General features: G+C 38.9%; 1 pseudogene; it reads right to left on the reverse strand.

Moving 5' to 3' along the window:
* Window positions 1-12068: 12068 nt before the first annotated feature.
* LOC114227401 (small nucleolar RNA SNORA48) lies at window positions 12069-12196 on the reverse strand (annotated as a pseudogene).
* Between the last annotated feature and the right edge of the window lie 15533 nt (window positions 12197-27729).

The raw sequence follows: 27729 nt of genomic DNA on the forward strand, positions 1-27729 counted from the left end.
CTTTATTTTATTTCACCTTTGTGGAGACAGCAAGATTCTGTGAATGTCATTTTGAAAAAGAGAGTTTCAGTTTCTCCAAAGAGCAATATAAGACTTTTGAAAGGATGCTAAAAGAGATAATTTTCAAATGAAAACTTTATTTTCCATAGTCCATAATGAGTCTTTAGACCACTGTTATGGGTTGAATTATGTACTCCCGTAATAATCTGTTGAAGTCCTAACATCCAGTACCTAAGAATGTGACCTTAATTGGAAACAGGGTCATTGTAGATATAATTAGTTAAGATGAGGTCATACTTGAACCGAGTGGGCCCCTAATCCAATACGACTGGTGACCTTATAAGAAGATGGCCATGTGAAGACAGACACTGGGAGAATGCCATGTAAAGACAGAGGATTGGAATGATGGATCTACAAGCCAAGGAATGCCAAGGATTGCTGGCAAACCACCAGAAGCTAGGAAGAGGCAAGGAGCTAGGAAGAGGCGAGGAAGGATTCTTTTATAGATTTCAGAGGAAGCATGACCTGCTGCCACCTTGATTTTTGACTTTTATTCCCTAGAATTGTGAACAATAAATTTCTGTTTTTTTAAAGCGTCCACTTTGTAGTATGTTATTATGGCAGCTCTAGCAAACTAATACAACCACTGAGAAGATTTTTGCTCATACACTTGCATAGCATTTTTTCACTTCTGAAACCACTGTATCTACTATTATGGATTTCCTAAAATAATAGGTACATCTCTGTAAGCAATTGGGAAAAATAATGATAGAGAGGAATTTAGAAATTCTTTAAAAATGGGTAGGAATAGAGCCTAGAATTTAACATCTTTAGGTGAAACTCTTGATGCTATCAAAATAAACCCTACTTTTTATTTGTAGATCTCTGGAATCGAAACAATTCTATATGAGCAATTTCAGTATAGTATAGTATAGTATAGTATAGTATAGTATAGTATAGTCTCATTATTTATTAGACTAAACTAAAGTGAACAAAATTATGCTATAGCTTCCTAAATATTTTCTTCTGTCTGGGAGGTCTGTGTTTGGGACAATTTAGTTTTTCATTTAGAAAGTAACTTTTCTTCCTGTATTTCTCAAGGTGGTTTGAGGCATTATCTACTTAGTTCCCCAAGTTAGAAATCTAGAGTTCAGCCCGTCATCCTACCATACTCTCTTTTGCCCCATTCTCTACATTATTTGACAGTTGATACTGCTTCCTAATCTAGGTTCTGTCAAACTCTCCTACTCGATCACCCCAGTAGAGTTCAGGCCCTCACTATCTCTGGCCTGTATTATGATCCCTTTGGAACCTTCTTTTTTATTTTTTTTATTGATTAAGGTATTACATGTGTCCATATCTCCCCATTACCCCTCCCCCCCCGCCCCACTCCCATACATGCCCTCACCCTCCAGTGTCTTGCGTCCATTGGTTATGCTTATATGCATGCATACAAGTCCTTCGGTTGATCTCTTACCTCTGCCCCTCCCCCCCGCAGCCTTCCCGCTGTAATTTGACAGTCTGTTCGATGCTTCTCTGGTTATAATGTTCTTTATTATCCACAAATGAGTGAGATCATACCATTTCTCTTTCACTGACTGGAACCTTCTTAACTTTCACCTGTTATCCACATTATGGTCAAAGGGTGCTTCTTAAACGGAAAATGTCATGTTGTTCATCCCCTGCTTAAAACCCACAATGGATTTCCATAGCTTAGAATAAAATCCCAGCACCATTGCATAGATGCAAGAAGCCCGCCTTTTCCTCCAGCCATTAATGGCAATTACTGATAAGTAATTATGAATTTATCATGCCTTTCTTGTATAAACTGTATCTCATATGAGAAATGTTGATGAAAGTCCTTTATAGAAAAATACTGACTTATAAATGTAGAAGGAATGATATAATTAGAAAAGCACCATAATGAACGAATTGATTCAGGCAACAATTGTAAATGAATGAAGCTATTAGATGAAAAGTAGATGGGGAACCTGAAATTGGAGGGATTAGTCTATTGCCACTTGAACTCACACACAAAAAAAGTTGAAACAATTAAACACAATAAGACTTTTATGCCCTAGCCAGTTTGGTTCAGTGGATAGAGCATTGGCCTGCCGACTGAAAGGTCATGGGTTCGATTCTGCGCAAGGGCACATGCCCGGGTTGCAGGCTTGATCCAGTAGGGGGCGTGCAGGAGGCAGCCAATCAATGATTCTCATCATTGATGTTTCTATCTCTCTCCCCCTCTCCCTTTCTCTCTGAAATCAATAAAAATATATTTTAAAAAATAAACACTATAAGCCTTTTATGTCATGCAATAGGAAGCATAAAGTACTACCTTATGAAATATTCTTTCCAAAAACCTGAAGTGAAATTCAATTAAGCCATTTAGAACAACACTGATCAATCTGATAGCTCTTGTCACATGTGACTATTAAACTTTAAATTAAGTAAAATAAAAAATTTAAAAATTCAGTTCTTTTGTCCCACTAACCACATTTCCAGTGTCAAATTTTCACCTGCGGCTAGTGGCTACAATATCAGTGCATGTTACAGAACATCCCACCGTGACAGAGGGTTCTATTTAACAGTGTTGCTCTAGCGCTAACTTCTGTTTTGGGCAAAAAGGGGGCTAGAGAAAGAGATTAAATGACACTAGAAACAAACAAATAGACAAATATATTAAATATGATATATTCTTCAGGTTTAGTTGACCCAGTTTCTGCAATGAGTAGATGGAATGAATAAAAAGGGGAAAGGAATAATGCTTTATACTAAAAGAGACAATCAGAAGTAATGCATGGACCTTGTTTGGATCCCAATTTGAACAAGCCATTTATAAGTATATTTTTGAAACAATCATGAAAATTTGATTGTGAATGAAAATTTGGTGGTTAAATTTCATTGCATACTGGTACCCCATTTGGCTCTTGGACGTCCATTTCCCTGACTTTAACATCTGCAGCAGCTTCAGGTGAGAAGAAGTAATCTAGATCTGGCTACAAGACAACCTGAATGTAATGAGTGAGCAAGCAGGAGTAAAAACATAACTTAGGCAAATGTGGACATCTGGGATGGCAGAAGGTTCCCTTCTCTGGCAGCAAAAGGACAGCCCACAGCAAGCAAGTCCCTGAGGGCAGCAGAACTTTCAAATCACTTTAGGTATGTATCACTCGTGTAAGGATGTCTGCTCTCTGGGAGTAAGATCAAGTTGTGGTTCTGAGAAGGATTGGAGGCAGACTGTATCATTAATAGGAAATAATCAATTTAATGTGAAGCCAAGATACCACAATTGAGGTCCAAGATCAGGAGATGAGGCTGGCATTAATGAGAAAAGATGGTGGGTCTGGGGTTGGAATTTTCATCCTATATAATAAAAGCCTAATATGCAAACTGTTCGACCCAGAGTTCCACCGGGAGTTCAACCACTCACTATGATGTGCGCTGACCACCAGGGGGTGGTACAGAACATGGCAGGCGTTGGTGATGTGGTGTTGGCAGTGGGCCGGCAGTGGAGGTACTGCCAGCCTGATGGGCCCCGATGAGAGCAGGACTGCGGTGGGATGGTGGAGCAGGTGAGCAGGTGGCGCCAAGCCAAGGCTGGTGCGAGCGGGGCCCTATCGCCCCACGGATTGCCCCACAGAAGGTGACCAGCAGCAGCAGCGGGGGACTGCTGCTCGTCTCCCAGGCGCTGAGGGAGCCAGGCACAGGGGGCATGGCCCTGATCCATTGTCCCACAGGTGGGATGGTGGAGCAGGTGAGGGGGCAGTGCCAGGCCACAGCGGGGTGCCAGGTGGAGTTGTGGGGCTACAAGGCTGGGGGCGCGAGCTGGGGCCCGATCCCTGTAGGCCACCCTGAGGGCCCCCACCTGTGCATGAATTCATGCACTGGGTCTCTAGTAATGTTATAAGCCTGGATCATTGGAGAAATCATGTGACCTCTAGAATCCTGGAGAGAAGACTTATGAGTAGATGCTCTCCTCTTTCCTCTACTGAAGGCTAAATTCTAAAACCCTTTGTCTGACAGTGATCCTTAAAGACAGAAGAGTAGAGAACCATTTTCAAGCCCCACTTGCTAGATTGGTTTTCATTAGTTCTGGATTGGGCAAAATGTGTTTCCTTTGGTTCTTTTTTTCCTCCTCTCCCCAAAAGATGGGGAGAAGGTCTATCTTTTAAAAAAGATAGTCCAAAGTTCTATCTTTAAAAATCTTTTATTTTTAATTGTGATAATAAGCATACAACAATGCATTTTAAAGTGTATAGGTCAGTAGTGTTAAGTATATTCCCACTATTGTTCCATCGATCTCCAGAACGTTTTCATCTTGCAAAACTGAAACTCTGTACCCATTAAACTACAAGATGAAAAAGTTCTGGAGATCGATGGAACAATAGTGGGAATATACTTAACACTACTGAATATACTTAACACTACATTTTCCCTCTCCTCTCTGGCTACCACCATTCAACTTTCTGTGTCTATGAATTTCACTATTTCAGATACCTATACAAACAGAAACATACTTATATTTTTGTGACTGACTTACTAGTATTTCACTTAGCATAATGTCCTCAAGTCCATCCACATGTAGCATATATAGATTTCCTTCCTTTTTAAGGCTGAATAATATTCTACTGCATGTATATACCACAATTTGTTTACCCATTCATGTGCCAATGGACACGTAGGATTGCTTTCACCTCTTGGTTATTGTAAAGAATGCCTCTATGAAACATGGGTGTGCAAATCCAAAGTTCTTTAACTATGTGGTAGATTGCAAAATGGCCATAAATTATTCTGTATTCATGTGCCTTTGTAGTTTCTCTCATGAAAGTGTGGAGTTTATATCCTTACTACTTGAATCTGGGACAGCCCAATGACTAGCTTTGGCCAATGGAATGAGATGGAAGCAATATGGTACTAGTTCCAAGTTTGAGCCTTAACAGGTCATGAACTCTTCTGTTTGCTCTCTTGGAGCCCATGTGAACAAATGTCAGATGACATTTTTCAAAGTAACTTTTTACAGTCTATCTAGTGGATAGTTAGCAATTATGGAGTCATGCTCATAATGTTTGAATGCTGAGTTTTATCAAAATCCATTTCAACATAATCCATTTTATCATAATCCATTTTAACCAATTGTCAGCAAAACTGACCTGGAAGCTGATGCAGATACATGAATGAGCCTATCAGAGACCAATATAAATTTTTTTTTTAGTGTCAGAAGGGTTTATTAGAAAATTCTCACCCTGAAATCTGTAGCATGTGATGCAGTACTACCACTCATTAAAACCGACTAGAGGAAACACACCTGTTTATAAAGTGGTTCTTACACAAAACATATAAAAAGCAGTTTCTAGTGTGACTTGTGCTCTGCACCTCTGCCGTTTGACCTTCTAAAGCATCCCACCAATGGCTAAGGGTACCCATTTTACAGATGGGAAACTGAGGCACCAAGAAGCTGTTGTACCCGTGTTTGTTAGGAGTTGCCTTTCTCTTCCCAGCCCAGGTGGAAGGGGATGGGAGAGAGAGAGAGACTGAGGGGACTGGGGGCAATAGGGGTAAGTCTGTGTGGTGTCTTCCCAGTCCCTAAAAGAGGAGAGAAGGTGCTCAGCTCAAGTTGCTAATCTGCAGAATTATGAGCTACAAAATGATTGTTTTAAAAACATTTTTTGATTCACTATGCAGCAATAGCTAACTAATGTATTATTTCTCATTTAACTATATGTATTCTTCCCTGGAAATTGAATCCAATTTCATAGGGACTTGAACGATCACCTCTATATCGAATGATTCAAAATCACTCTCCCTAGCCCTGACTTTGATTTTTTGCACAGCTCTATCTTGAATTTGGAACTCCATGTTGGATACGCTATTGTGATATCATGTTAACACTTCAAACTCAATATTTTGAAAGCTGAATTTGTCATCAAATATCCAAGCCTTATATCCTCTATTGATGTTTCTATTACTTTGGTGGTACTACCATTCTTTTAGTCAACCATACTTGAAAGTTCAATGTAATCTCTGATTCCTTTCACTTCTTCCCATAGTCAGTCAGATGACATTTTTCAAAGTAACTTTTTGCCATATTTTATCTCTTTATATCTGTAGCACTACTCACTCACCAAAGCTTCCTCACTGTTCCCCTATCTCTGGCTTCTACATCCTCAAATTAATCTTATACACTGATTTAAGATTCCTTTTCCCAAGATTCAGAGTGATGAGTTCACCCCCTCAGCTTTATTCATTACAAGCATATTTTCCTTATGTCTGTTATTTCAACATCTGGGTCATCCCCATTGGTTCTCTCAACTGATTGCTTTTTTTCTCTTGAGTATGGGTCATGTTTTGTTATTTCTTCACATGACTAATAATGTTGGATTGTATCCTGGATATTGTAAATGACACATTTTGGAGATTCTGGATTCTGTTCCGTTTCTCCAAAGGAACTTTATGTTTGTTTTTGCAGGCAGTTAACTTGGCTGAGCTCAAATTCCAGACTGTCCCCCCTACGGTGGGCAGCAGCTGAAATTTTGGTTCAGATTTTTTTAACCTTGCTTAGCCTTCTTGGAGTCTGCCATGCACATGTGTACTTCTAAGATCAGCCATGATTTAGGCAACGTTTAAATACAGAACGTAAAGTACTCCCTTTCTGTTTGTCTCCATTCAGAGATTTCCATCTCCCCACATCACTCTAAACTCTGTCCTCTGGTTCTTCAAGTTAATAATACTGAGGGTTTAACTGCTCTGCTTGGTGAAGACTGGGACTTGCCTTCAGGCAAAAAACTGTAAAATAAATATGGGAAACTCACAAAGAGCTGATACTGTCCTTCATATGTTGACCCCTTCCAGTATCTGCGTGCTTTCGTTTGTTGTCCAGTGTTTTAAGATAGGATTAAAAAAAGATCTTGTCCAGGGTTTATAGTTGTTATATAGAGAAATATGGTCACAAAAGAACCACTTGGATATTATCAGGAGCAGAACTGATTCACAAATTAAAAACCTTCCATAATTCTTCAGTGAAGTCTGTGGACCAAATCTAGGACTTGATATCTATTATAGGCTCTCCCTAAATGGCTTACCCATGCTTCCTCACTTCTGCTAAACACTTTCCTTTCTCTGAGCTTTTGTTTACTTTATTCTTTCCTGTTACATGCCCTTATCATCTCTGCCTATCAAAATGTTGTCCATCTTTCAAGTGCCCCAGTATCTGGTCCTCAGTCTCTGTCTTATTCTATCAACACTTTCTCCCTATTGATCTTATCCAGGCCCATGGCTTTAAATACATCTATATGCTAATGATTCACAAATCTATATCCTTAGCCCTAATGTCTCCATTGAGCTCCAGATTTGTATATATAACTGTCTATTGATATCTCTACTTGGATGTCCAACAGATATCCCAAACTTAACATGGTCAAATTAGAATTCTTGTTTATCTCTCCCCTCAGCCCCACTTCCTCTGCACACCTTCTCAATTTCATTAAATGTCACTGCCATTCGTAAGTCAAAAGCCTAGGGTCATGTTTAATTCCTCTACTCCCCTTACATTCCATGTGCAATCCATTAGGAAGTTCTTTGGGCTCTTTCTTCACAATAGATTTCAAATCTATCCACTTCTCTCTAGGCCCCTGGCTATCAGTAGAATTTTAGTCACCATGCTCTCTCACCTGAATTCTTCCAGTTGCCTCCAGAGTGAGAGGTGTTCGTGCTCCCACTCTTCTCTCTTTATAATCTCTTCTCCACCCTGAAGCCACAGTGATATTTTAAAAATGCAAACCAGATTATGTTACCCACCTGCTCAACCCTTTAGTGGCTTCCCCAAGTAAAATCCAAACTATGGCCTACATGGTCTTATATGATTTGATCCCTACCTACTCCTTGACTTCATCTCCTATCACTATCCCCTTTTCTCATTACACTCTGCCCACATTGTCCTATTCCTATTTCTTGGTTTCACCAAACTCTTTCCTTTCCCTGTAGCACTATACTCTCAAATCTTTATCTGCTCATTGTCTGCCTTCCCTGTTTCACTGCAACTTCTTTGAGGGCTGGGACCTTTCCAGTAGATTTTTTTTTTGAAAGACAGAATGAATTCAGTATCAATGCTCTTTCTCCACAAAGCCTTTCCTGTACATCTCTGTTGGCAACATATTCTCACTGTTCTTGAACTCTATGCTCACATCTCTTTTAGCATTAACCACTTCTTATTTCATGTTATAGCTATTTATGTATGCGTTTTAGCCTCCCAAATTAACTGTGATATTAGAATGGGCAGAATCCTTGTCTGATTTATCTGAATATTCCCCACATGTCCTACTACAGGGCTTTGCACAGAGGAATGCTGATAAATGTTGAGTGGATAAATAAATAATCAAGTCAATATTTATTTCTATTAAAGGGGAGTATCATTAACATTAAAAACAGTGTCAACACTGTCTTAGTTAAGCTATTGTCAAATTATTTTAGAATAAATAAAACATAATTCACCAAAATCTATTTATGAAATGTTTTAAGTGGTTTGTAATGTTTTAGTGCTTAATTAGAAATGGAGAAAACTACTGAAGTATTCTGATTGTGGTACATTTGAATAACATTGCCTGAAATGTTTAGGCAACCAATATATCTAAATGTTCTAAAAATATACCAATGGGTTATGAGTAATTCAGCCAGCAGAATTTCGTGGGTACGTTCTATATAATGGATAGGTAGCAATTATGGGCTCATACTCATAAAGTTTAAATGGTGAGTTTTATCAAAATTCATTTCAGCATAATTCCAGTCCCTTAAATGGAAAAGTTTTCACTTTATACAAATCTTAGACCTGAACCTCAAACAGACTGCTTTTATGATCTCATCTTCCTGATTGGCTCTCTTTTACTTACTCCTTTTAGTCTCACAGCCCTTGCTGTTGAACCGTGCCTTTCCCTGGTACTATTGCAAGCTTCTTCTACTCAGCATCTGAACTCATTCACCAAGTCCATTAATGTCATAACACCTTCACTTCAGAGAGAAATACTTTTTAATATATTTTAAATATATTTTTCATCACATAGAATTATTCACAAATTTTTGTTTGCTGATAATTTTTAGCTCTTTTTACTTGCTTTATTGCCTTTTTGAATAATAAGATCAATGTTTTAGATTGTGGGTTATTTGGGGGTGATTGTTTACTTATTTTCATTTTTTTCTATTTTTGTATTTTGCTCAGGTTCAACAAAGAAGAGTTTTAATAACTTGAAAAGAGGAATTGAAGCATAGCCAACATGGACAATGTGTAATTGAAAACTGCGTGACCAGGGTAAGTGAAATGTAAAGTTAAGACACTTCTAATCCTGAATTGCAAAAGACATTGCTCATAAATGACACTGTGGAACCAAGTATTAAATAATTCAAGACCACTGATGTCATTGTTATCTGCACTAAAACATTTGATGAATAATCTTTTCTCTCTTCAAGTTACATTGTGTGAGAGAATTTTCCCCTTTTCATACAGTTTCAATTTTATCTATCTTTTTATCCCAGTGGTTAAGCTTTTAGAGTAATGCAAAAAAGTCTAATTAACATAGAATGCTAGAAAGAGCAGGACAGAGGATAGGGGAGCAAGGAACTAGTTAATGTCCTAGAAAACTCCCTTTTGGCCTTTGTGACAAATATGGGTAATAGATATAATGTTCTTCCCTTGTCCACACTGTCTAGAAATATTGGTGGGTAAATTGTCACAAATATAAAAGCACCCTGCTCTTTTGCTTATGTAATAATTTTCACACTTATAATTACTTATTTATGATCTTCCCCATTCTAATGTAAGCCCCATGAGAACAGGGAATAAGCCTGTCTTATTTACTTTTGTGTCCCCAGAGCTTGGCACAGTGACTGGCAAAGGGAAACAATGAAATTTTTGTTGAAATGAATTAAAATAGAAAGGTCTTAAATCCTGTGGAAATAGATAACACTACTGCTAAGTATTGAATGAGATTTCCTGTTACTCTTTTAAAAGTGTTGACTTTTTAAGATGCTATATGTGACTGATACTACAAGGTACTCCCCAGTAACCATTCTCCCCATCTATAGTTGAGAACATGGCCACCCAAAATGAAAAATACATCTCTCAGTTTCCTTTGCAACTCAGTGCGGCCAATGGAGTATTATGAGAAATGATGCGTGGCAGTTTCCAAGAATCTTCCTTAAAATATGGCCAATGTGTACTCTTTGTTTCCTATCTTATTTTCCTTTTCTTCACCTTGATGCCTAAAGCACAAGTATCATAACTGGAGCTCTAGCCACTATTTTAGAGGACAAGGATGAGGGCCACACCCTAGGGTTGTAAGGAGCTTGGGTTCTTGAGGGCTTTGTGAAGCAGTGCTGCCCTAGATTGCTTACTTCTCAATTTTTATGTTAGAGAGAAATAAATTTTTACCTTGTTTTAGCCACAATTATTTTGGGTCCTTGTTATTTGCTACTAAATCTAATGTAAGTGATAACTAGAAATAAGATATGAGGAGTCACAACTGGAAGATGGCTAAGTTGGAGGTCACCACTCTCATTTGACAGCTCATGACTGAGGAGGTTAAATCATATAACCAGGTCACAAAAGTAGAATGGAGGTAAAGCCAGGTCTAAAATCCAGTTCAATTCAGATCTCTTTACTACTCTATTTAATGATACACATCTATCAAAACAGTTTGTAACCTGATTCCTATTTTCCCATTGACTTTGGTTACAATATTATAGGTATTACCACTCATAAATAAATAATCTTTTAGCAAATTGACTTAAATATTCCATATCTACTAATTCCTTAGTCATATGCTTGAAAAATCTCAGAATTTTGTCTCTGTTTGTGAGGACACTAAATTGGGCTAATGCAGTTGGATTATAAGAAAATGCTTCACAATTGGTGTAGTCATATACAATATATTCTACCCTAACTTGAATGTTCTTTAGACATGATTCTAGGTTAGTACAGAAAACTACCTATTTTATCAAATATGTATGCCAAGTTTATCAAGACATACTTTTTGTGGACTTTATAATAAAAGTTGAATAAGGAGGTCATGAGAGTAGTTGCAGTTCCCAAAAGTAAGCTCAGGTATTGGGAACAATCCTTAACTATAACATATATTAAGAATAATCAAGGACAGAGGCAAATATTTCTCTAGCTGAGTTTTGGTTCTCAATCTGAAATAGTTCATGCTCCAATTTTTACTAGTATAAATCTTGAAACTATCATTGCCAGACCTTAATCAAAGATCACATACATAACATGATTGGCGCCTCCCATTAGAGTAAACTGGTAATACATAACTAGAAAAACAGTCAAACAGTGCCAGGAGATTGACTATGAAATGTGCCTATCTGGCATGATAAAGTTGCTAATTTGATTTTAATAACCTAGAATTTGTGGGTTTTATTGTATTTACTTTGTACAAGCTTTAAGAAAGTTTAAGTACTAATATAGTATAGAAATATTGAGGGGAGTATATGTTTATCTGCTCTGGTGAGGGAGAATGTTAAAGGACATATGTTGTACTAAGACAGTAGTTCATAAACATTTTGAGGTCAGGATCCCTAGAGAATTGAAGAAATTTATGGATTTATCCCAAGAAAACACCTATCTCAAGATAGCATACATACTATATATTGGGATTATCTCCTTAGCTCCTTTCTTTTACATCTGCCTTTTACATCCACTTGGTTATCATAGGAGCCCCAATACTGGTACGCCGTGAGCTCACCCATGGCAGCATCTGATTGATCAATAAATGATCACCTGACCCAAGTCAAACTAATCAGAGTCTAAGCCTGATCTTTTAGAACAGAAAAGGAGAAAAAGGACCAGTTTGTCATTAGATACTTGAAAAAGTAAGATAAAAGGCTCTGAAGTCATTGTTAGCCATGTTTTCCATTATGTGGAGAAAGTCAATTTGCAATAAGGGAGAAGGATAAAGCCAATGAGCAGAGAGAAGCAAGATAGAATTCACCAACTGTCTCTCTTATTGTAGTGGTTTCTAAGACTCAGCCAGTCAGATTTCTGACTTTGGATTTTGGGGAAATCTCCCCCTCCTCCATGTGCCTAGGGCATGAACCAGGCATGCACACAGACCAAGCTGGGATAAACAAGGAGTTACTTTGTCCCTGGCTGATATGAGACAAGCACCACCAAACCAAGTCAACTCTAGCCAGGTCAGGCACATCTGTGAGAAATCTTTATCCTAACTTCCTCTTTCTGCTTAAACGAGTTTAGTTTGAGTTTTATTCAATTGCAATAGAGAGAGTGCTACTTACAACACACAGATACAGATGAAATTGTCTCTTCAATGTCAGGGAATTTACCAGGGGTGAAGAACTCTGTGAATTGGTGTAACTGCTTGTGATAAAATGGTTTTGGCTAATTACACATGAATTGTTTATTAAATAAAGTAAATTCAACACTCATATTTACAAAAGTTTGTTAGCAGGTTATTGTAAATATATGTATAAAATAAAACTTTGTTTCATTAGTAGTGTCCTATGACTCAGATTTCTTCCTATTTCAGACTTCTCCATCCATATTTATCAAGATTTTAAAAAAGTTTTAAATGCTTTTAATATGAATGTATTGAATTTCCTTTTAAATATAAAATGAAAGAAAAAAGAAACAATAGCATGCCACCTTATTTCCTCCTGGTCTAGAAAGCATTCAGGTCACAGCAAACCATAAAATAAAATTTAAAAGAGTCAGTTTGTAAATCAGATGAAAACTTTATTAATTTATGTAAGAGGGTAGACATTTCTAGTGACTTGAACCACTGAGTCTTCTCTCCAAGATATGCCCTTCATGGTATACTTAGAAATATCTTATTTATTAGAAGGTCAGGTGGATGAAGGTGGAATTATAGACAGTAGAAATCAGATGATTATAAGAGTTGTGGTTTCCAGACTTTGCTAGATCCAAATGAACTACTCTTCCCAAAACCAGAACTGCAGTCAATGGGGAAGTTCTAGATATCCTTCTCATTGCATTGACAAATTATTTTCTTGGCATGTGTTCTGCTGGATGGATCCTGGATATTTTCTTGAATTTTACTAATTTTCATCAGATGCATTACTCTCTCTTTGACTTTTGACTGATTCACTATTCATGTAGCTCCTGACATTTGCCTTTACCTCTTGGGTTGGGAGCTCTTTATTACTCATCTGGTTTAGGTTTGACCAAGAGAAGTTTCCACAGAAAGCTGACTATTGAGAGTAACTCTACCTCCTATAAGAATACATTTAATAGCCGAAACTGGTTTGGCTCACTGGATAGAGTGTCGGCCTGCGGACTCAAGGGTCCCAGGTTCGATTCCAGTCAAGGGCATGTACCTTGGTTGCGGGCACATCCCCAGTAGGGGGTGTGCAAGAGGCAGATGATCGATGTTTCTAACTCTCTATCCCTCTCTCTTCCTCTCTGTAAAAAATCAATAAAATATATTTTTTTAAAAAGAATACATTTAATAAAATGAAAAGAAAAATATGGAACAACAACTTATATAAATTGTAGGGTCATGGCTGAAGACTAAACTTGTAACCTAATTCTGAAAGGAGAGACTAAGCTCTTGGAGACTAATTATCTCCAGCCAAGTCTGCTCCCATTTTATCTACATGAGGCCTCTCTTTTATAAATAGGTAGATGTTACAGACTCCCCATGCTGAGAGATAGTGCAATAGAACGACTATCAAAAACTACACCCAGTTTTTCATCAAGGAGATTCTGTCAAAATCTGGAGGCCCCTCATATGTTCTGCTTTAAAATATTCATGGTTCTTTTCTTCCTTTTCTCTTGATCTCATAAATGCTATTGTGTTTCCAAAAGAGAACACTTACAGGCTTTAGAAATGTATATGGTTGTAACATTTGTAGCCAGGGTCTGACATTTAGATGGGTTCATATTAAAGAACACATCTTTCAAAATTAGTATAGGAACTAAGAAAATACACTGAGTGGCCAGATTATTATGATCTCTGAATGCATAATAATCTGGCCACTCAGTGTATATCCTGTATAATAAAAGGCTAATATGCAAATTGTCCCCTTGACCAGGAGTTCGACCAATAGGTAGGCCGGCCAACCGCCCATGTCTCTTCCCCCTGGCCAGGCTGGCCGGACCCCACCCATGCACGAATTCATGCACCGGGCCTCTAATATATAAATAAATATATATATACACACTGAGTGGCCAGATTATTATGCGTTCAGAGATCATAATAATCTGGTCACTCAGTGTATAGCCAGAGAAAAGTGACTATGCACACATTTCAGGATTTTACTTCAGGCATGAAGTAGGAATTGAACTGGCTGAAATAAAAAATGTCTGCAGCAGTGAGACATTTGTGAGAAAATCATCTTAGAAGTGGATCCTCCAGCCCCAGTCAAACTTTCAGATGATTAGCTGACATCTTAATTGCAACCTCAAGAGAGACCAAACCTCCCAGGTGAATGACTGACAAATCTTTGACCCACAGAGACTATGAGGCAATAAATGTTTATTGTTGCTCTCAGTGGATAATTTTGAGGTAATTTGTTATACAGCAATAGATAACCCAATGCAGCCCATAAGGCACTATGTACTAGTAATCTTGCCCAAGTACTTCTCCGACTGCACCTTATTCCACTGTTCCCATTGCCCATAGTCATGGTGATCTTTTTATTATTTACTAGAGGCCTGGTACATGAAAATTCATGCACTGGAGGGGGGGTGTCCCTCAGCCTGGCTTGCCCCCTCTCACAGTTGGGGAGCCCTCAGGGGCGGGAGGCAACCCAGCGATCAGGGGAAGGTGACACCCCATCACACCTCTGCTGTGCAAGCCTTGGCCGGCCCTGGTTACCTAAGCCTTGGGCAGCCCTGGGTGGCTGGGCAGCTGCCATCTGAGGCTTGCCTGCACCCCTGGCCCTGGGCGGCTGGGCAGCCGACATCTGAGGCTTGTCTGCTCCTCAGGTGTCAGCTGGGCAGCTGCCATCTGAGGCTTGCCTGTGCCTCGGGCTGGCCCTGGGCCGCTGGGGGGCTGAGGGAACTGGGGGACACTGGAGGCTGTGGTTGTAGGTGCCACCATCTTTGAGGGCATGGCAGTTAATTAGCATATTCCCTCCTTATTGACTGTGGGTGCCTCCATCTTTGCAATGGTGTGAAGGTCAATTAGCATATTCCCTCTTTATTAGATAGGATTGCCTCATTAAGCATGTCCCCTCCTCATTAAGCATGTCTGTGATCTTAATGTTCCTTCCAGTTGGAGGGCTATTACTCCAGCTTTCTACATAATGTACTCCTTCAATTAACTCATGTGAAAATAAGATACATATTTTAAAAATCAATTTTTTTCTCTTTTCTAGCAATAATTCCTAGAAAAGGAAGTTGAAAAAAACACAAAAGATGAATAAGAGAAAGCTAATAAGATTCAGGAAAAAACCAAGATGGCGGCATAAGGTATACACCTGTAGGTGCTGCCTCTCACAACCACACCAAAACTACAACTAAAAGACAAAACGGCTATCATCCAGAACCATGGGAAAGCTGGCTGAGTAGAAGTTCTACAACTAGAAGGAAACAAAAGAGCACATTGAGACTGGGTAGCTGGTACAGAGGCGTGGAAGAGCAGAGGTACAGAGGCGTGCGAAACGGGCTGGCAACTGGGTGCACTGTTTCTTCCAATGGGAAGGGAGATACAAGCTCCCGACTGCTCTGAACTCGTTTCCAGCAAGAATCTGGGGACCCAGACTCCTACGGGGAGAAACTGGACTGTCTGGCATCGGGTCGGAAAGCGAGGGTGGCTTTCTCGTAGAGGTGTTCACAGGGATCATTATTACTGTGTGGGGGCCCAGGATGCGGGGACACAGAGATGCAAGGATGCAGAGACACGGAGATGGCTGACTGTCAGCCATCGCTGTTTGCTCCGCCCTGGTGATTCCCTGAGACCCCTGCCCCACCCAATTTACAACCCCACCCAAGCTGTGTGCAGCAGCTTTTGCATATGAATGGCCTGTCCTTTTGCAGCCTAACCTAACAAACTGCGGCTGGGTCAGAGAGCTCCAAAACTTCCAAACCCCAAACAAAGAGGAGAAATCTACAGATCTCGCTGTAGCTCCTACTGGGGGGCCTCAGGGAATGGCTGACTTTGCACCTCCTTGGAGATCAGGAGCCAGTGTACCCAGTGGTCAGTGTGAGACGATACCAGATTTCAACTCCTTACATCCATAAGTGACACACTCAAGAGGCAGACTCAGTGAGCACCAAAGCCCCACTGAAGCAAGTCCTGCCCCATAAGGATGTCTCCAGCACAGCAGTTGTTCCATTATAGACACAGCGGGTCCTCACAGCCAAATGGTCTGGAGGTCAATTCCTCCCAGTGATACCAACAGCAATCAAAGCTTAACTACAACAAGACTGTGCACCCAGCCCACAAAGGGGTGCACCAAGAGTGTCCACCTCAGGTGATTGGGGAGGCTGAGCCACTGGGCCCTATAGGACACCTACCACACATGGCCACTCTATCAACACAGGGAAGCAGCCAAAATGTGGAGACAAAGAAACATGTCATGAATGAAAGAAATGGAGGAAAACAAACTACTGGATATAGAGTTCAAAACCACAGTTATAAGGTTACTCAAGAATCTTCTAGAAACCTCTGAGGACCTTAGTGAGACCTCTAAGGAACTTAGTGAGACCTTCAAGGATCTTAATGAGAATGCCAAAAATAAAAAAAAAAAGGAAAAAAAGAAAGGAAAAGGACCAGTCAGAAATTAAGCACACACTGTCTGAAATAAAGAATAATATACAGAAATTCAACAGTAGACTAGAGGATTCCAAGAATCAAATCAAAGATTTGAAATACAAGGAAGCAAAAAACACCCAACGGGAAAAGCAAAAAGAAAAAAAGAGTCCAAAAATATGAAGATAGTGTAAGGAGCCTCTGGGACAACTTCAGATGTACCAACATTAGAATTATGGGGGTGCCAGAAGAATAGAGAGAGCAAGATATTGAAAACCTATTAGAAGAAATAATGACAGAAATCTTCCCCTACCTGGTGAAAGAAATAGACTTACAAGTCCAGGAAGCACAGAAAACCCCAAACAAGAGGAATCCAAAGAGGACCACACCAAGACACATCATAATTAAAATGCCAAGAGCAAAAGACAAAGAGAGAATCTTAAAAGCAGCAAGAGAAAAACAGCTAGTTACCTGCAAGGCAGTACCCATATGACTGTCAGCTGATTTCTCAACAGAAACTATGCAGGCCAGACGGGAGTGGCAAGAAATATTCAAAGTGATGAATAGCAAGAACCTGCAACCAAGATTACTCTACCCAGCAAAGCTATCATTCAGAATTGAAGGTCAGATAAAGAGCTTTACAGACAAGAAAAAGCTAAAGGAGTTCATCACCACCAAAACAGTATTATATGAAATGCTGAAGTGTATTCTTTAAGAAGAGGAAGAAAAAGAAAAAGGTAAAGATAAAAATTATGAACAACAAAGCGGCAACAAATACATATCTATCAACAAGTGAATCTAAAAATCAAGTGAATAAAAAAATCTGAACAGAATAAACTGGTGAATATAATAGAATCAGGGGCATAGAAAGGGAGTGGACTGACAATTCTCGGGGGTAAGGGGGTGTGAGGGGCACGAGAAGAGATTGGACAAAAATCTTATACCTATGGATGAGGACAGTGGCAGGGGGTAAGGACATGGGGTGGGGGGGAACTGGGTGGAGGGGAGCTATGGGGGGGAAAAAAGAGGAACATCTGTAATAATCTGAACAATAAAGATTTATTTTAAAAAAGAGCATGATTCAGAACTGCCACAAAAAGCTTATAAATTTGAATTGAATGTCATAAAACAAGATCTGACCAAATGAAAAAACACTTTTCTAATCTTCGAGGAGACAATATGAAAAACTTGATTTTATTTAAATTAATATATCAATTAATTAATTCTAGTTAGAATGCCAATTCTAGGTGAATTTTTGCATGTTTTTAAAAAAACTGAATAAAATATCCTTTCTTTCTAAGGTGGAAGGCTAAATGTCTGAGAAGAGTCAAGGCATTATTTTCTTTTGTTTTATTTTGAAATCAGAATAGAAGGGGCAATGTTTTGCCAGATGAGAGAAAATATTATAAGACCCAATTAATATGGTAATTGAATAAGAATAAACAAATGGTTTGATGGAAATATAGAGAGAGTCCAAAAAAAGATTCCAACATATATAAGAATTTAGTAATTACAAGTAATTGTGGGAAAGAATAGAGAATTGCAAGAGAACAAGGGATGACGTGAGAGGGAATTTTGAGAATAGAGAATTATGAGAGAGACATAGAATTGTGGGAGAGACAAATAATTGGGGGAAAGTTTTGGGAGTGACAAAAAATTCTGGGAAACCTAAGGAATTTTGGAAAAGACAAAGTACTGTGCAAAAAAATAGAGAATCATAGGAGATGGAGAAATGTGGGAAAGAGGAATTTGTGGGAGAGAATGGAGCACTGAAAGAAGAGAAGTGAGAAGTGTGGGAGAAAGATGGACTTTTTAATACATGGAGTAGACTTAACTGGCCTGTACATCTGGAAGAAAATAAAATTGGACCTTATATATTATACAAACAAATAAATTTCAGATAGGTTAAACTATTAAATATTTAAAAATAAAATAATAAACATCCTGTTAGAAAATCTAAGAAACTATATGTAGCAGGTAGGGTGGGTTAGACCTTCTTAAGCAAAATTGGCCTCAGGTATATTTGAGTTTACAAAATTGTAAAAATGTCTAACTTTAATGGAAAAATAAGATATTTGGGAAAAATCAGCAGCAATAGACATACACAATTTATAAAATAATTAAAAAACTCACTGTAAAAATGGGCAAGAAGTTTAAAGAGGCAATTATTTCAAAAATCACTCTTGGAAATAATTTATGGACCTATATTCTGAAAGGAGCACATATTTTTATTGAACAACTGAAAAACATTTAAAGATCTAGTTCAGCTTACACGATATATGTTTTGACAATATTCTTTGAAGAATAGGCAATTTGAAGATAAGTATCCAAAAATTGTAGTTATATGTCCCAAGCTTTCTATATTCCTATTTTATACATACTAGAGGCCCAATGCACTAATTTGTGCATGGGTGGGGTCTGGCCGGCCCACCCCAATGGGTGTTGGGGGCTGATTGGGGGCAGGGCTGGCTGGGGGAGGGGCTGATCAGGGCCCCAATCACACTGGTTGGCTGCTGCAGTGCATGTCATAGCCACCAGTTGTTCTGGTTGTTCTGATCGTTCTGCCCTTCTGGTTACTGGGATTTTATATATATAGATAATTTATATGTCAATAGAAAAAAATAGGCCCAAGTGCAAATACAGATTGTTAACAACACTTGAAAAGATTCTCTTAGCAAAGGGAAAAGCAAATTAAAGAAGTAACAATAAGATATTGGTTAAGAAACAGGTATAAAATTTAAAAGTATCTATAACTCATTGCTGATTGAATGCAGGGAAAAGGGAACTCTCATTCATTGCTGGATGAAATTTGACCTACTACAGCTTTTTGCAAAACAATCTGGCAGCACCTATTAAAACTAAAAATATCTATGCCACTTGACCTAGTCATCCCTTTTCAGGGTATCCAACTCTTAGAAATTAAGAACATTAATTGGGAACACACACACACACACACACACACACACACACACACACACACACACACCTCACATTGCTTCTAGTGGCAGAAGATGATTATCAAAGTAAATGTTCATCATTAGGTAATGGTTGAATAAATTATGGTATATCCATCCAATGGAATATTGTATAATCAACTAAAAAAATGAATGAGGGTTATTCTAGTTTACTTGGATATTCCCAAATGGTATTTCTGAATGAGAAAAGCAAAAATCAGAAAAGGATGTATAAAATAACCCCCTCTTTCTAAAACAATGATCAAAATAACCCCTTAAATGTATATATGAAGGTGTGTGTGTATAAAATGTGAGTTATATGTATTGAGACTAAGTTGCTATCATGGATTATTTGGAAGGGGATATATGCTGGAGATGGGGGCAAGAAATACAGAGAGGGAAATGAAGCTGAATGGGAAAAGAAGAAAAGACTGCACCCAAAATCCAAATGTGTATGATATGATTACATTCATGCCTTTTTGTAAAATTATATTTGTGAGTAGAAATGCAAAAAGGAAAACATTTTAAATGTGAATAGCAGATATTTTTTAGAAAAGGAAAGTAAGTATTCTGAGCTCAAGGCATAATTTGAAAACATTTTTATAAGGCGAATTCCTGCCATAACTTTTTTCCCTTTCCTTTTCCTCTTTCACTATGAGCCAAAGATCAGAAAAGAAGTGATAATCCAAAAGTTCTAATTGCTTTCTGGTTATCATAAAACTTCCCTTAAGGAAGGATAATTATATTTGCCAGCACTCCCTGAAAATTTCCACAGAGATGCCTTTTAACAGAGAACAATAAATTTATATTCTGCAGTCTGGTCTTTAATACATCCATGTTTGTGATAATATAAAAATATTTAAATTAGTCAAATTATTTAATGTCCTGTTTGACTGTCAGGGTCTTACCTGGACACATATGGCACATTCAAACTGGGTAATTGAAGAGGGTTTGATAGATGGACTACTTACAAAAGCAACCACAGGGTTTAGGGAAATGAGGAAGGGATAGTGCATTACCCTGGAAGTAGTATTATTGAGAAGTTGTTACCACTTCTAGGCCTGGAGGAGCAAGGAGAGGGAGTGACTATTGGGACTCAGCTGTATGTCCTGGGCTGTCTGAAAGAAGCTGTGGCCTTTAGGAGAGGGATGCAGCCAACCTGTAGAGATTCTGTAGAGACAGAGCTGAGGGAGTCAGTACCCCCACCTCTTGTTCCTCCTGCCCTCTGATCTCCTGTTGATGCTCCCCATTCTTCAAACCCAACTGGAAGCCAGAAGATAAGGGAGCTCAGTGATGCAGTCTATACAAGTCAGCCTCCAGGTGTAAATAACAGTCTATACAGGTCAGCCTCCAGGTCGAGAGGGCTGGATCGTGGATCTGAAGGGGCAAATATGTCATCACTCTTTTTCACAATTAATTTCGTCATATAATTGAATGTTTGTAAAGATGAATGATAATATTTAATTTATGGCTTCAATCATACCATGAACTTGGCTTTATACTGATGGGAATCCATATTTGAAAGTTTACCTTGAAGCCTTATGACAGTCACTATAATGTGACTTGATTAAATTAATTAGATGCCACCCAAAACACAGAAGAGAAGCTCCTGAGTTTAAAACCCAGGGCAAGAAACCTCTGACAGGAGTTAGGAAAGAGAATAGGGAAAGGAAAATTTAAGTTTTCTCAAGAGAGATAGAAAAGCTCAGGGCACAGGGGATGAGGTTTAGAAGATAAACTCACTAATATAACATTTTTGTCTAAAGTTGGTTATGTTCAGATGTATGTACTCTGCATGCAGAGCAAAGATCATTTGTTCAGGAATTAGAATACCGGGTTCTGGAGAAATGATACTACTTAGTTCTGGCAATTTGGGTAAACTGTTTCCTTTCTCTGAGCTTGTTTCATTCTCTGTATCAGAAGAGGGTCGGACTAATGATCTAAGCTTCCATTCGGTTCCATGTTGCATGATGCTATTATTTCGCCCACCCAGAAATTTTAAGAATGACTTAAAGCCAAGTTAGAAAAATGGTTCAGAATATTCAGAACAAGAGTCTAATTGAAATTATGATTTCAAGCAACTTATAATTTTCCACATAGGATACCTCACCACAGAATTCAGCAGGCTACTAAGAGACAATAAACCTCCCTGTTTAATGAACAAGTTCAAAACATTATATCCTTAGGGAATAGCATCAGTGGATACAATGGAGTACTCTAGGAAGAGGCAGTAAAAAGTGGGGGATAATCTGGTTTTAGTATATTGTATTACAGCTGAAAACCATTAAATATTCTACACCCTCCTTTTTATAGTATCACACAGAAATCTTAGAACAACACTGGTAAGAATGTAAAAGAAATGGAAAACATACAAAGATGGAACCATGGTACACTACAGCCTTTTGCACTCCTTCCTATTTATCAAAGAAAGTGTCTATCTCAAGGCTACCTCAGAATTACATGATCAGGTATAAAAACAGTGGTACCATTGCTATGGTAGCTAAGAAAGTGGCAATTGAAGTCGCAGTTTGATTTTTTTTCTTTATTTCTTATGTATATATTAAATTATATGTTCTTAAAGCATTAATTTTTTTATTGATTTCAGAGAGGAAAGGAGAGGGAGAGAGATATAGAAACATTATTGATTAGAGAGAATCATCAATTATCTGCCTCCTGCAAGACCCCACTGGGGATTGAGCCTGCAACCTGACCAGGAATGGAATCATGACCTCTTGGTTCATAGGTTGACACTCAACCACTGAGCCACAATGAGAGAGAGAGAGAGAGAGAGAGAGAGAGAGAGAGAGAGAGAGAGAGAGATTGGTGTTATACTTGTTACCAAGAATGTCTCTTAATTTTAGAGCAACATTGATTTAGGTCTACTTGATTAACTCATATGAATAATAAAAAGGAGGAGGTCCCCCAAAAGGAAGCAACTTATAATTTGTCAATATACTAGTATGAGTAACTTTACTTTAGGGATATAAAGTCCCAGGAGTAGACAATAATATCTAGGAGTCTAGGTAGCCAATATTCTATGATAGTCAATGTGGTATAGAAGAACATCCTATATAATAAAAGCCTAATATGCAAATTGGGCCCTCAACCAGGAGTTCTACCGGAAATTTGACTGCTCACTATGACATGCGCTGACCACCAGGGGGCAGTGAGGAACATGGAGGGCATTGGCGATGAGGTGCTGGCAGCAGGTGGCAGTGGAGGCGCTGCCAGCCCTGATGGGCCCCAACAAGAGTGGAACTGTGGCGGGATGGTGGAGCAGGTGAGCGGGTGGTGCCAGGCCAAGGCGGATGCAAACAGGGCCTGATCACCCTGCCAATCACCCTGCAGATGGCTACTAGCAGCAGTGGCGGGAGGCAGAGATGCTGCCTGGCTCCCAGGCGCTGAGGGAGCCAGGTGGGGGCCCGATGACTCAGGTGGAGGGGGGCGCATGGGGGCCTGGGGGCCCAGGTGTTGCCCAGGGCCCAGAAGTCAGCTGGTACCTGCCCTTCCACACCAGACGCTTGTGCTTCCATCACCAGCCAGGCCTAGGGACTGCACCTGTGCACAAATTTTGTGCACCGGGCCTCTAGTATTCTATGATAGAATATGGCATGGCCCATTAGTTAATATTGTATGAGGGAAGATTAAGACAGATTAGGACCTGAGATTTGTCTCATCTGCCAGGAGCAGGGCAGTGGGTGTTGGGAAAAGAGAAGATTGAGTTTGGCAAATAAAGTACAGTATCTAAAGTGGTTAGTAAACACCTTGTATTCCAATCAAGCAACCAGCACTAGGAATTTAAAGGGAGATACCTGAGAGTTGTAACGAATAGGTTAAAATACATTTAGAGGAAATCTTGGGAGAGGAGAAGTGGATGAATCCAGTTAGACAGGCAATTAGGGTAAACTGGTAGTAGGGCCACATGCTGTAGTTTTGTAACAGGATTTTATTGTTTGCTAAGGCTGCCATAACAAAGCACCACAAACTGGGTAGCTTAAACAACAGAATCTTATTGTTTCAGAGTTCTGGAGGCTAGAAGTCCAAAATCATGGTGTCTGTAGGGTTTCTCCTGAGAGCTTTGGGGGAAATATTTGTTCCAGGCCTTTCTTCATGGCTGTTTTCTCCTGTGTCTCTTCACATCATCTTCCCTCTATGCATGTCTCTGTCCAAATTTTCCCCTTTCATAAGGACACCAGTCATACTGGATTAGGGCCTGCCCTAATGAACTCATTTTAAGTTGATTATCTCTGTGAAGACCCTATATTTCAAATAAGGACACAACGTGAATGTTTTTTGGTGGGAGGAGGGCACAATTCAATCCATAACAAGGACTGATGAGCACACAATGAAGCTCTAGTGCTAGAAGGGATTAAGGAATAAGGCCAGTTCCCAAGGTAGGAATTCAGGCACAGAAATGAAGGCAGACTTGTGTATTAAAGCAGGGCAGAATCTTGGAAATGAGATGATTGCCAGAACTGGAGTCTGGGGCCAAGGCTGATGGATGCTCTGGTACCTGAATTGAGGTAGAAGAACTGCTGAAGAATGGCTAGAATTGGCTGTCTAAGCCTGTGTGTACTATCAAGAGGAGGTCCCACCTAAGAAGGAGACTTGCTAAACTGAGACACCATGGGGATCCATGAAGAATTAGAAAATTTCATGGGAAATGGAAAATAAAGTGGGAGGCATTGGCTCAGCATACTCTCTAGTGAAACATGTACAGAGAAGTTTGTGGAGATTGCCTGCTCCTCCTCAATACCCAAATGGGTGTAGCCAGAAGCTGATTCTCTTTGCTCTTGATTTCCTCAAAACTGGAATGTGCTTACTTTAGGTTCTCAGAGGCATGTTAGGAACACCATATTAAAGGCACGGGATAAATATGGCTAATATTCCTAGAGCATCACTCTAACTTGGAGATTATAAGGGAATTAAATGTAAAGTTAGTGTGAGTTTTTCTATTAAATTATGAGCCTTGAGAGAAATTTCATGCTTGCAGAGTGCAGCTGACTGTTCTGGGACTATTCAAGTCCCCTTGACAGTCACCATTCTTGTACAAGTCTATTGGTGTCTTACTGCAAACACCTGTAACTCTCCTCCCAATGGCTTTCTCTTGGTCAGAGTAGCAGGCAGTTAACAATCCTGGGAATAGCCCTTAGCCAATGATGAATGGAGGTTGGAATTTAAATACTACAATTTCTTTTACCTTGGGCAAGGGTGAGGGAGTGGGGAGGGGAAAGGAAACTGATTTATGTTCTACACCAGTGGTCGGCAAACCGCGGCTCGAGAGTCACATGTGGCTCTTTGGCCCCTTGAGTGTGGCTCTTCCACAAAATACCACGTGCGGGCGCGCACGTCCAGTGCGATTGAAACTTCGTGGCCCATGCGCAGAAGTCGGTTTTCGGCTCTCAAAAGAAATTTCAATTGTACTCTTGATATTTGGCTCTGTTGACTAATGAGTTTGCCCACCACTGTTCTACACTGTCTTGCAAAGTTTCCCAGTAGGATTGTTCCCCATGCCCATAGGGGTAAAGTACTCATTAATTCACCCTGGATTGACTTCCTGGCTCACTTTCCACACATTCCCATTGTTGCTTCTCAGGATCACCTCCTGAATAAACCACTCAAATCCTAGTCTCCAGGTCTGCTTCTGGGGTAACCTTCCCAGAAGACACTGAGTCTAATCTGAACCAAGCCCACAGACTACGGTGGGTGGGGGTCATGGTGGAGTTTTAAGAGATTATATCCCTGTGCCTTTAAAGAGACTTTGCTGGTAAATTAAGAAGCACTGGCTTAAGAAACTGAATCATATTGCACTTGAAACATTGGCCTTTGACCTATTTTCTCCCCTAACTCATCTGTGAGGTTCCACATATTATTTTCAATAATTCAACTGAATTCTGACAAAAGTACTTTAGGTTATTCTCCTTTTATTACCACCACAAATAGAAATCGAAACGTAGCAAGAAGCCAAAAGCAATGCACTAGCCCACAGGGAACCCCACTGCCCTAGGGATACACCACAGGTCACTGAGGAATTACCATCACGATTCCCCCTGAACTGGCTTCATTCCCTTGAGTGCCATTTACTTTTTATTTGAAAGATACGTATATAAAAAACTGATGGTGGATTTCTGAGTTGTTAGAAATGATTATTTTACTTTGGCTGTTATTTAAAAATGAGGGTCACGAAAAATCTCCCAGGACTCTTTATTGTTGCTTAATAACACACATTTAGTAGCAGAGAAGTCCCTTGTCTTGAGCTCAAACAATACAAAATGTAAGTGTGAATTATTCCACCATCCTTTACCCTGCTCATGCTTTATTACTTAATAATATCGCTTTACATGGAGTGTAAACGGCCCATGTAATAAATGATTGCAGCATCATGCTAAAGAGGAGGCACATTGTTGCCGCTGCTTCTGAGAATGTTGCTCTATGATCTATGCACTTAATTTTATTTCAATTTTCTTTTATTATTTCTGTAAACAAATTTTGGTAGCAAATAAATAAAATGAATAAATGAAACAATAAACAATTTGCTCTTAGAGTAAATTGAATGCTAGCAGAGGCATATTCCTATTGATTATTTAACTAAAATCTTTATAGTTTACCATAATTCTTTATTAAGAAGCACAGTGAAAAAAAAAGCCCAATAATAATGAGCTGTACAATTGAGTCTTCCCATCCCCAAAAGGATTACTTAAGATAAACAAGCAGGTATATTTGAAAAAATTTAAATAGCAATACTAGAATTGCTAAGAAAGATATATCCAAAGTGAATCTACTGGAATGCTAGAATGTTCTCTATTTAATTTTGTTTGTTTTTACTCACATTTCTATGCAAGACTGTGGGATAATGAAGGTATTCCTAAGAAAATGAACACAATTATTGATTTACAATGTTATGTATGGAGAAGCCACTAGCAAGATTATGTCTAGGGTTTACTTTTGTCTTGATTAGAAAGTAACCTCATGAAATTAGTGCTATCATAAATGGATTATTCACATCATTTGTTTACTGAAACACTGTTTTTGTTTTAAAAAATATATTTTATTGATTTTTTACAGAGAGGAAGGGAGAGGGATAGAGAGCTAGAAACATCAATGAGAGAGAAACATCGACCAGCTGCCTACTGCACACCCCCCACCGGGGATGTGCCTGCAACCAATGTACATGCCCTTGACCGGAATGGAACCTGGGACCTTTCAGTCCGCAGACCGACGCTCTATCCACTGAGCCAAACAGGTTTCGGCTGAAACATTGTTTTTTTGTGAACCAGGACCTAAAGGGAATGGTAGGGCCCTTCCTCATTTTTCTAAATTCGAGATTTATTCCAGTTTTAAAGACATTGTTCCCCTGCAGGAATTGAGTCTCTGGGCTCTGTGCTTCTGGTTTTGTTGGTCCTTAGAAAAACAGTATGTATATATTATGAGGTAATTTTAGTAATACATTTATTATTTATAATCTTTAAAATATAGTTGTCTTTTCCTGAGGGCTTATATTGATTTTTTTCTTGCAACTTGATCCAGACTCTGGGATCATGCAAAATAGCTCAAATTCTCTGAATTCTGGGATTAAAAAAGGCTGGTAAGGCATTTGTAATAAGTAGGATACATGTGACATTAAAAGCACAGGGTTATAATTGTCCTACTGTGACTGCTTTGATTTATTTAGGACATTTATTAAAGGTCAGAGAAATAGCCATTTCTAGGTATCAATGGAACCATATGATGATTTGAAATTCAAAATAAATTTGAATATTGCAATGATATCATATTCTCTCTGCAGTAAAATTGGCTTTCTTTCCCTCTTCCCTACCTATTCCTCACTTTTGACTGTAAAAACAATTTTATAAAATCTACAAGTGTTCAGAGAAAAGAAAGAAAATTCCTAATACTAGTATAATTTCTTTTCTTTGCCCATACAAATTTATATATTTAAACATAGTGGCAATCACAGTATATATACAATATTGTATTCTGTTTTTTTTTATTGTTAACTCTCTTTTGAAAAGAGATCTGGAATTTCTATAAAGAGATTGCAAAATAGT

Source organism: Eptesicus fuscus, chromosome 1, assembly GCF_027574615.1.
Source record: "Eptesicus fuscus isolate TK198812 chromosome 1, DD_ASM_mEF_20220401, whole genome shotgun sequence".
Taxonomy (NCBI): domain Eukaryota; kingdom Metazoa; phylum Chordata; class Mammalia; order Chiroptera; family Vespertilionidae; genus Eptesicus; species Eptesicus fuscus.